The following is a 12130-nucleotide window of genomic DNA, read 5'->3' as shown; positions in this document are numbered from 1 at the left end:
CCGCCTGACTTAATTGTCTACATAGTTTGGTTTTATTGGGTCTGTTTAAAAAAATAATAATAATTTGTCAATGTTTATAGTAAAAACCAAAGAAAATGTCGATATTTATTTTGTTAATTTTGAACAGTCAAATGTTTGTTTTAGTACATTTTATAAAAACTAACCATACGTGTATAAGTATCTAAAATGAACCAGTGGAGAAAATTTTGAATATTTGGATGAAAAACAATAGGGAGAGAAAATTTGGAAAACATTACTTTCATAGTTTCATTATGGGATTCATTGCATGATGTGACATGCTAAATTGTGAAAAAATATCCAGTGAACAAGCCCACAAGAGCAAGTCTAACAGGGGGTGCAGGTTCAGCGGGATAACAGGTCGTTTTAGGGGGGAAAAATGATGATTAATTTGGTATGGGTCAAAACGAATTCGACAAAAAGTGGTTGGGTACGGGTTGAACGGGGTCAATTTAGAGAGGAAAAGATGATGCTTATTTTGGTATGGGTCAAAACGAATTCGACAGATAATGGTTGTGTACGTTTATGTCTGGTGTTTTTTTAGCTACACTGATTAATTTGTGTGCTACAACTTGAAAATTATTAAGTCCATGTCACATGAATTTAAGGGCTTAATTCAATAATGTTTTCCAAAAGCCCAAAAGAAGAAGTCTAGCAGATTTGGACCTCAAACCATATATGATTGGCCCTTTGGATACAAAAGACGAGACCTACTTTAAACATTGATGACGGGGGTAGCCCAAGGAAATAATAAAATGGCTGGAACATATTATCGTTAAAAGGGTTAAAAGGTTAAAAGCTTCAAATCCCGCCCAAACTTATGTAAATAAGTATCCACGTGCTACAGTACGATGTCACATCACTGTTCACATCTTTGTCCCCTCTGACCAAAGGACATACTCAGACAAAAGTATTATTATTTTAGTTATGGACCAGCGGTCCAAACCTTCCCGCCCATAAAGGTCAACTCTCTATGCAAACAAGAGGCTAACTAGTTTAGTTAACTGGACTAAAAGGCTTACATCTCCTTCATATAAATAGATGACTTAGCCTTAAACATACACACACCAGATTGGGGCAGATAACACCATCTCTCTTATCTTCTCTTCTTCTTTGAGAAATATGCTCTTAGCTTATTTCTTTCTTACTTTAATGTCTTCATAGCTTCACCAAGAACATCATTCCAAAACCAATTCCAAACTTCACGGTTTTTGATCATCGGTGAGCTATAACAACAAACAACTAACTAGTGCAAACGTAGAGGGACACCACGACATGCGTTAGGCTAACCTGAACTCTTGAAGCCTTTTAGCCTGACCAGTCTATTCACTATCAATGGTCTTATCTTTGTTGTAGCAACAAGTTGGCACCCACCGTGGGGCTACGCCGCTTACTTTATCATAAAGACCAGTAGTGTAGCTCCATCACCATGACAGAAGGTGAATCTCCCGAATAAGTTAACCAAGTGTCTAGAACACCGACACCAAGCGCCGGTCAAGAAACTCCGGCGATAACCTCGATTTTCTCCACTCCGGGAGGAACCTCGACGGAACCTTTGTTCCTCAAGTTTTCACCTTTTCGAACTCCGACTCCTTCACGATCTGGGGTTTCTTCTCCTCATGCGGGAGTCACGAACACCCCGGAACGTGTCGACTTGACAATGGAAGGTGTGTCACGGCATTTCTTGCAACTAAGACATATTCTTAACCGCCACGTGAGCCAAGAAAGAGAAAAAGGGATAAGATTAAGGCTGGAGTACGACGGCGATGAACCCTCACTGTCACTCGGACGTCCACCTTCCCCTTTAACCAGCTCACAACCTGCTGCTTCTCATTTAGAGGCTGGTCCAAGCGTAACCTGTCAACCTTTTAACTCATCTCTCTATACCTATGGGAGGTCAAGCCCAATGGCTTTCCCTTTGTATACTTCACAACCCCTCGGGCACGAGACCACTCTCGACCAAATATGGCAGTCACCAGCTTCAAGTGTTCCATGGGAGCAGGCCATGTCGGTCTTACCTTTGGCTAGGAGTGCAACGATGAGCATTCCCATGGGAACAAGCCAGGCAGCAGCAACCCCTGAAAGCCTTCAAGGCTTCAACCTCATGCCTCAGATGATAGCCCAAATGATGGCACACCTCCCCTGGACCCAGCTCATCAACCAAGCACTGGGTACTCACCAGGGAACAACGAGTCATAATACAAGGGTAGATGAAGACCTTGCGAAACCTTACAAGCCTGGCAACCTTTCTTGTTTCTCTTAGCAAATTGCCGATTATGACTCCCAAACAAAGATCAAGATGCCACCCCATATAAAAACATATTATGGGACCGAGGATCCCGAAGACCACCTCCAGGTATTTACTGGTGCTGCCAGAATTGAAAAATGGTCTCATGCTGAATGTTGTTTAACGCTCATGCAAACGCTTGTCGGATCAGCCAGGATATGGTTCAACGACCTTCCTGCTCAAAGCGTTCGAAGCTTCGATGATCTGAGCAAAGGATTTCTGGCCCACTTTTCACAACAAAGGAGGTATGTCAAGGATGCCACGGTCATTTTCCAGATAAAGCAGAAGGATGATAAAAGCCTTTGAGACTTCATCGAAAGGTACAAAAAAGAAGGGTTACAATATGTGGGGGCTGACGAAAAAATGAGGGTGGCAGGCTTCATGAACGCCATCACCTCTAAATACCTCACAAGGGACTTTAACAAGTGCCTACCTAAAACCCTTGAAGAAGCTCTTGAGCGAGCTGAAGCTCATATACGAGGCGAAGAGGCTGTTGATTTCAAAGAACAAAGAAAAAGAGCTCCTAGTTGGCGAGGCAATAGCCCCAACTGAAAGAAAGGGAACTACAACCCCTATGACAAATATTCAAGAAGCTCAGATCAACGAAGGCCTGAAGGTCGGAACCCTCCAAGCAGGGAAAAGACTGTGAACTTCACAGCCTTGACCAAAACACCCCAGGAGATCCTTGCCACTAAGGAGGTGAAACACAACTTCCGACCTCCTCGACCCTTGCCCAAGAGCAAGAAAAATGAAAACTCCACCCAGTTCGGTGATTTTCATGAAGAAAAAGGTCACCGCATGAACGATTGCTTTCAACTCAAGAGAAGAATTGAGGAAGCTGTCAAGTCTGGGGAATTAGCTCATTTGGTAAAAGGGGTCAAAGACAAGATGGCTGAAAGGAAAAGCAAAGAAGTGAATATGGTGAATATAGACGATGGTGTCTCCCACAAACGACAACGCTTGGAGGCTTGAGAGCTTCAATGTGTTTGCTTCCCACAACCCCAAGGTAACTTACTCTCAAACCCTTTGGTGGTAGAGGCAAACGTGGGAACACTCAAAACAAGCAAAGCCTACATCGACACAGGGGCGGCCACAGAGATCATGTATGAAAGGTTCTTCAATCGTCTGAGTAGCGAGGAACGTTCAAGGCTTCAACCCTCCGGATCTTCTATAAAAGGTATCGCCGATGTACCCTTGAAGCCTTTAGGCCAACTAACCCTTGATGTCTGTTTTAGTGAAGGCAAGATGACGAAAACCAAACCACTCACTTTTGTGGTTATCAACATACCTTCCAACTATGATGTAATCATAGGAAGGCCAGGACAATGTGTGTTCAACATGGCTGTCTCAGTTGGTCAAGGTGTTGTGAAGTTCCCAACTGACAGGGGAATTGCAACCCTTCAACCCACCCAAGAGGTTTACACGGCTGAAGGGGAAAGTTCAAAAAGTGAAAACGAAGAACAAGGCCTGATTATAAACCCAAACTATCATGAACAAAAGGTACGGGTAAACACGAGCCTTTCTAAAAAAACACTCTCACACCTTGAGAAGCTATTGATATGCTACAATGATGTCTTTGTGTGGTGCCCGGAAGACATGACCGGCATCCCTCGAAGCATTCCAGAGCATGAGCTAAAAATACCACCTGATGTTGTCACACCCTCAAGATCCACTAACGGAGTTTTACCGTCAGAGGGTGTGAACTAACAGGATCGGAATCATTAGTTATAATCAAACATGATGTTCAAAGTTTTCAAATCACAAGACCTTAAGTTTAAATAAGTGCGGAAGCGTAAATCATAACCAAGTGTTGCGTCACACAGGACGACTTAAAACCAAATAAATAAAAGTTCAAAACAAGTTTTTTTAAAATGATGGTGTTCAACGAATGCATGATCCTATACCGCGCGCCCGCCTCGGCTACCTGAGAATAACATACTAAAAGTGTCAACACAGGGTTGGTGAGTTCACAGGTTTATATAAATAAAGTGTTTGCGTTTGGGTTTGCGTTTGCGTTTTGCGTTTGCGTTTGCGTTACCAGATAATGTTATGTCAATTATATATCAATAGGTAGCTAGCCTATAAAACAAGTATTACTAAGTGTTCGACACCGAAGCTGACTGTTTATCAATTGCCTTGCCACCATGTCTACCACGACCATGGAAAATGTGTTAGCCAAGATTACACCCACTCGACCTCCAGTCGAGTTTAGAGTTGGGTGGGGTTTGTCAAACCCAGTAGTACTACTCAACAGTGACTCGCTATTATACAAATATTAACCGGTTCGATGTTATGAAGGACTTTAGTTGGTTCGTTTGCCACTTAGCCTTACAAGTGATATATAACTAACAACAAAATCTAAAGCGTTTTGGAGTATGTTATCTCCCCCAAGTAAAAAGCGTTTAAAAGAGTAAAAGGGGAAAGTGAAACTCACTGTTTGCGAAGAATTCAAAACAAATCCGAGAGATGCGCGTCAAAGAAAATCCTCACTAGCGTTCTAAAACAAGAATGAGATTTTCTAAGTGTTTAAACTACTATTGAGTCTCTAGACTCGGCACATAATACCTATGCATGAGATACGTTTCGTGTTTCGTTTGTGAATTATGTGTGACTCGACAAACACATTGGTCACACGTTACATGTGTATACAACTACTTAAGTATCAAGTACTAACATTGTACATTACTAGCAATCATTCCCCACAAGGACAATTTAGTAAAAAACATAGCAATTATCTAACAACAAGCACATTTCATGTATTTTCACATAGTTCAGCAGCTAGTTTTATCAAGACAGATTTCTACTTGAAGATTACTCTATCCAACAGATCATAACATATCAATTAATTCACCAAAAATCGTCACAAAAGCACACATGAGTTAGGTTTCCAGAACTATTTTTATTGTATTTTTATTTCACATAGTTTTCTCACAAAGATCAAAACATTACAGTAAACTCACAGCAGTAAAAATCATGCGCAACAGAATGGTATTTGTTATTACCGTTAAATGGTAAATTCAATTAATGCAAGACCAATTGGATTAGATTCTTAACTCAATATGTTAACTTCCAGAAGTGGAACTAACCCATTTGGTCTTGTAGTTTATGAGAGATGATAATTATAAAACAGCCTAACAGCAGACCTCACAACTCAGACTTGCACTTCAGTTTTGTAAAATAATAAGAGTTAACTTTTACACGTCCAAAAATTACAAACTTGGACTTTTTAGAAACTAGACTCAACCTAGTACACTGTAGTGTTAATAATTTTGACCAATTACCACATTAACATTCTGTTACACTCATCTAAACATAAACTTAACAATCTGTCCAGTACCAGTTTACATCAAAACTCAACATAACAACAATCTATGAACCATAATCCATGCATATAACAATCTAGACACAATATTTACCAACCATGCATATCAATATCACATTACACACATAGTTAGGGTTTTTCTTGAAAGTTTAAATCAAAGAACAAGTGATTAACAAACAACAGTAACACAACTAGTTATCAATTCACTAGCAAATCATCATCAAGCATATAATCAAACCCTAACTCATCTTAATCATCAATTTCGTGAATTAGGGTTTTGGATTAACCCATTCAATATCAAAATTAAACATATAGAACGCATAGAGGAGTTGTTAATACCTTCCTAGCACCTTAACTCTTCAACAAAACTTGAAAGAAGGTTGTATGTATGTGTGTGTGATGTGACGACAGCCAAGAAGAGAGGGAGGGGGGGCGATCGGGTTTGGGAGGGGGGAGGAAGGAGGTTAGGGTTTTTCTTATTATTTAATAATAATATGTTACACAATTGCCCCTCTACTCCTAGTTATTAAATTTCTAGCATAAAATAGACTTTTGCATCTTGAGTTAATGTTCTACATATAAATATCAAATAACACATAAACCTAACACATAATTATCAAATACTTATTGTTTTGATGTTTGTCGTTTGTTCACCAATGGTTTGAGTCAACTCGTTTGCGTTTTGGTGCAATCCCGAAAGACTACATGCGTAGTGATTATCAAGCGTCATTTAAAACCCTAGTTTAAATGTAATGAGATGTGCGTTATAGATCAAGTGATCTTAAGTTTGAATTGACGGAGTTTGAATTAACAGAGTTAACCTGAAATTGTCGAGTGTCACAGATGTCAAGCCTGTTGTCCAAAAGAAATGGAGCTTGGCTCCTGAACGAAGCTTGGCAGCCTGCCAAGAAGTTGAAAAGCTTGTCCTAGCAGGGATCCTACGTGAGGTTAAATATCAATATTGGGTGGCTAATCCAGTCATGGTTCGGAAGCCCAACAAGTCCTGGAGGATGTGCATCGATTTCAAGGACTTGAACAAAGCATGCCCAAAGGATTGCTACCAATTACCCTAGATGGACATCAAGGTTGACTCCTTAACAGGCCATTCCTTCAAGTGTTTTCTTGATGTCTACAAGGGTTATCACCAAATCCTCATGAAGGTGGAAGATGAAGAAAAAACCGCATTCCACACGGACAAGGGCATTTTCTGTTATCAAAAGATGCCTTTTGGCCTACGAAATGCCGGTGCAACTTACCAACGTTTGATCGACAAAGCATTCGCTAGCCAAATTAGCAGAAACCTGGAAGCTTATGTCGATGATTTGGTAATCAAAAGCAAAACCGAACGTCAAATGCTTAATAACATAGAAGAAACCTTTCAAAACTTGAGGAAGATCAATATGAAACTCAACCCTGGGAAATGTTCATTTGGGTTCGAAGAAGGCAAGTTTTTGGGACACATTGTGGGTAAACAAAGCATAAAAGCCAATCCCAACAAGGTTAGGGCTGTTCTTGAAACTAAATCTCCACAAAGCAAAAAATAAGTGGAAAGCCTGAATGGAAGGCTTGCAGCCTTGAAGCGTTTTACTTCCAAGCTTGCTGAGAAATCCCTACCCTTTTTCAAAACGTTAAAGGGTAGCACAAACAAGAAAGACTTCAGATGGATGGAAGAAGGAGAAGAAGCCTTCAACCAAATGAAGCAACACTTGGCTTCACTTTCAGCTATTGCAGCCCCTGAAACAGGAGAGCTGATCTCTGTCTATCTCTCAGTCGCTGAAGAAGCATTAAGCGCGGTTCTAACCATCGAACGAGACAAAGTTCAGGTACCCGTTTATTACTTTAGTAAAACACTAAAACTGGCAGAGATCAAATATCCTTCTTTGGAAAAACTTGCTCTGGCCTTAATTCAAACGGCCAGAAGGCTTCGAAGGTACTTTCAAGCACACCCTATACAAGTAGTCACTGACCAACCTATCAAAAGTATGCTTGAAAAACCTTAAAATTCAGGCCGATTGGCCAAATGGGCTGTGTAGGTGAACATAACATCACCTATGTCCCAAGAAAAGCTATAAAAGCCCAAGTCTTGGCGGACTTCATTGTAGAAATCCCGAAGCAAGTCATTCCTGAAATACACACAACTACAACTGAACCTTCTGACCCTGAAGCCTAGAAGCTTTTTACCGATGGGGCTTCCAGCATTAAAGGGTCGGAAGCTAGGCTTATTTTAATCAACCCTGAAGGGTTGGAATTTACATATGCTCTTCGACTTGAATTTCATACCACCAACAACGAAGCTGTACGAAGCATTGATCGCTGGTATGAAGATTGCCAAAGAGATGAAGATCCAAAAGCTACAAGTCTTCACAGACTCGTTGCTTGTTTCAAGTCAAGTCAATGACAGCTATATAGCAAAAGAGCCCAACATGAAGAAGTATCGTGAAAAGGCAAAAGGGTTGATGACCACATTTCAAGAGTGCACTATCAAGAAAGTCCCAAGATCACAAAACAAGAGAGCTGATGCCCTAAGCAAACTAGCATCCCTCACATTTTCAGACCTCACTAAGAAAGTTTTGGTGGAGTGTTGAAGACTCCTTCAATCCAAGAGTTGGAGGTTCAAGATGTGATCACCGAAGAAGGTCCCAATTGGATGACTCCCATAGAAAAGTTCCTTAAAAATGGTGAGTTACCTTTGGACCAGACAGAGGCTGAAAGGGTTCAAATCAAATCCAGACAGTATGTGTTGCAAGGAGAAATCCTTTATAAAAAGGCCTACCTTGCACCACTACTGAGATGTGTAGGCCCTGAACAAAATCAGTATCTGATCAAAGAGGTTCACGAGGGGATATGTGGAGCTCATTTTGGGCCAAGAACGGTGGTTGCAAAATTGATGAACCTTGGATACTTCTGGCCCACCATGCACCGAGACGCAACGGAACAACTCAAGAAGTGTGAAGCTTGTCAGATTCATGCACCGATTCCCAAAAGTCCTAAACACGATCTAGTCCCCATCTCCTCGGCTTGGCCATTTCACAAATGGGGAATGGATATTGTTGGTCCATTCCCACCGACCAAGGGTGGGGTAAAATTTTTGCTAGTAGTTGTTGACTACTTTACCAAGTGGCCTGAAGTCAAACCACCTGCAAAAATAACGGGCAAACAAGTCATCGACTTCGTGTGGGAAACCGTTATTTGTCGCTATGGGCTGCCAGGAGTGTTAGTCACGGATAATGGGAAGCAATTTGCCGAGAAGCCTTTTAGCACATGGTGCAAAGAATTCATAATCACCCAAGTGTTCAGGTCGGTTGCTTACCCACAGTCCAACGGACAAGTTGAAAGAATAAACAGAACCATTGTAAAAGAAATCAAAACAAGGTTGGGAAAGCACAACAACAATTGGCTTGAAGAACTCCCAAATGTTCTATGGGAAATAAGAACAACCGAAAAAATAAGCCACAAACAAACACCTTACAGCCTAGTGTTCGGATCAGAAGCTGTAATTCCAGCCGAAGTTGGAGTTGTGACTCAAAGAAAACTCAACATGGATCTCGAATCAAACAACAATGAGACCATGTTGAATTTGCAACTCCTTGAAGAAGTTCGTGATCAAGCCGCAATACAAGAGGCTAAGTACAAGCAGAAAATGGAAGCTTATTACAATGCAAGAGTGAAACATGAACGTTTCAAACCTGGAGACCTTGTACTTCGAAACAACGAGGCCAGCAAGAAAGAAAACCAAGGAAAGCTTGGCCCAAAGTGGGAAGGGCCATACACAATACTTGAAGCTCACAAGGGTGGATCCTACAAGCTGGCCGACACAGAAGGCAAAAGGCTTCCAAGACACTGGAACGGCAAAACCCATAAAAGGTTCCATGCCTAGTCAAAGTCTTAAGATGTATTTCAAGATATGTATAATTCTCCTTTTTGTGAATATCAACCTCTTGAATGAATGATAAAGTTTTTGTCATAACTTGTCTTTAGTATCCTATAATCAGGTTGAGAACCTAGCAAGAAACTCCATGGCAAGGGTCATGTAAGGGGATGAGCTCCCAGGCCACATTGCTCAATAGGTTCAAGGGTTAAATGGACCTATATAAGGGGTGAGTACCTATATCAATCCAACTCCATGAGACTTAGAAATTTTTTTAACTAAAACTAATCTCATAGACAGGTCTGAACAACCTACACCAATTCGTTCCTTAAACTAAAAAAAAGTTTACGAAAACAAAAAACATACACTAAGTAGTGATATAAAGGATAGCCAACATGTGCTTTTTACCTAACGAGGCCTTGAAGCTAAAAGTGACTGCAGCACTAAAACTTCTTAAGGAAAGTTAGTTAAAAACACATCAAACTAACAAGATAAGCAACCAAAACACAGATACATAAACATCACAGTTCATAAGCAAAGGCCATAACCAATAACATTCATAATAAGCCAATTAAGGCTAAACAAGGAAATCACAAGGATTCCCAAGAAAATGTTCAAAGGGCCAAAAGGCCAAACACAACCACAAGGCAGAAACTTTAAGAGTTTCATGCCAAACCTACATTGTTTAAGATTACATAACATTGTTTTAAGGTGCTAAGAAAGCTACGAATCAAGTATATAAACATCAGAAACAGGCTTCGAAGTACTAGCCTTACCACCCTTAACATTTTTACCCTTCTTGGACTTCTTAACTTGCGGGCCAACATCAGCAACAGCCGAGCCTTCGAGGCTTGCCACATGAGATCCGTCGCTTTCCCCAGATAAAGTTTCTTCACTGTCACCGGAACGGGAGCGTTTTTTCGACAAGGACTCGAGCACCTCTTTAACAGCTTTCTCATCAAGACCGGCTGGCTTCAAACCCTTCAACACAGAAAGAGGCTTACCAAAGCATGATGACACTTCACCCACATAAGGGTAAGTGAGCCTCTCCATGGGATGAACCGACTCCATAAAAAGCTTGTAAGCATCGCGGTTGAACAGGGGAGATTTCTCAATAGGCTGGCCAGACTCGTGATAGCTACAACCGGCAACGAAGCCCAAATGCTTACCATGGGCCAACAACTTCGTGTACACACCGCCCAACACCGAGTTGAATTCACTAGAATGAAGCAAATAAGCCTCAACCTGTTGAAACCCATGTTCAATCAGCCACTTGTTGTCGTCAGAAGTCTGGGTGACCGAAGCCTTCAAGCCTTCCTTTTCCATCTCAAAGGCCCTTCTCTGCACCTCAAAGGCTTCCCGGTCAACATCCAACTTGGCCCTATCAGCCTCCATGGATTTTTTCAATTCGGTCAGCTCAATCTCATGACCACGAGACAACTCATTAATCTTCTCAACATAACCTTCCTCTTTCTTCGAAAAACCCTCAATCTCCTTCTTCATCTCTATCATGGAAGCTTTCATTCCCTCCTTCTTCTTGGAAAAGTCCTCATACTCCTGGATTCCCTTTCTAAAACGAGTCACACCCTCTGCTAAAAGGGCAGAAAGGTTGCAAGAACTCAGGATCAATCTTGACAACATGGAATCACCCTCCATTTCAGAAATAGTGTTACGCACTCCTAGAGGAGCAAAATTGGCTAACACATCAGCACAAACCGAGGGATCCTTGAAGCTATCCCCAACCTTCACGTTCCACTCTGGAACATAAACTGCATCACAATCCAACCCTTGAACCGTCGCAACCTTCTTGCCAGCCGATTTCTTTTTCTCGGAAACCACCAAACCCTGAACCTTCTCAACCTACATAGTAGGACCTTGATCTTCAAAAACTTGAATATCATCACTAACCTCAACTAGCTCACGAGAAGAGGAAGTGCCAACAGACTTCAACAAACGTCGTGTGGAACGACGGGTAGAAGATTTCGGAACAACGGTATTGGTGAACCCTTTAACGTTGGCAACCCCAATGTTAGTGCACAGAAATTTAACACTGTGGATATGTTATCCTGGCATATGTCTGGATCAGTTATCCTTAGCATGTATTCCAGATCGTATCAGGATCAATGATCCTCAGTATTTATTACTAATTAACGGTTGTTCTCATGTGTAGTCTAATATTTAGCAGGTATAACGGTTAGAAGACTCAGTCTATCCACTAACGTGCAGCCAAGAAGATATTGACGTGTCTAGATCAATTATCCTTCTGAAGAGTTTCAGAGCTATGTCAGGATCATGGATCCTCGGTATCTGGTGCAATTAACGGTTGTTTCTTATATGAAGGCTGATATTTATCAAGTATAACGGCTCCAAGACCTGGTCTACCCCTTATTTCGCAGCCTGAGTGATGGAGCACGTGGTCAAAGTGCCAGTTACGAATATATTGAAGGCAATGGCGGATTTTTAGGGATTATTAGTTAATAGTCTTTAATATTAATAACTCCATTGAGTTATTGTCTTTTATGTATAAATAGAGGTATGATCAGCTCAGAAAACACACCCAATACACTCTGCTCACTACGAATTCAGCAGCATACACACACACACATAGCTTTCATTGTATCACTGATCATAATCT

Source organism: Bidens hawaiensis, unplaced genomic scaffold, assembly GCF_021521415.1.
Source record: "Bidens hawaiensis isolate Kalapana, Puna unplaced genomic scaffold, B.hawaiensis_p1.1 tig00004618_1, whole genome shotgun sequence".
In the NCBI taxonomy this organism is placed as follows: domain Eukaryota; kingdom Viridiplantae; phylum Streptophyta; class Magnoliopsida; order Asterales; family Asteraceae; genus Bidens; species Bidens hawaiensis.
Note: the sequence above shows the minus strand (reverse complement) of the source record.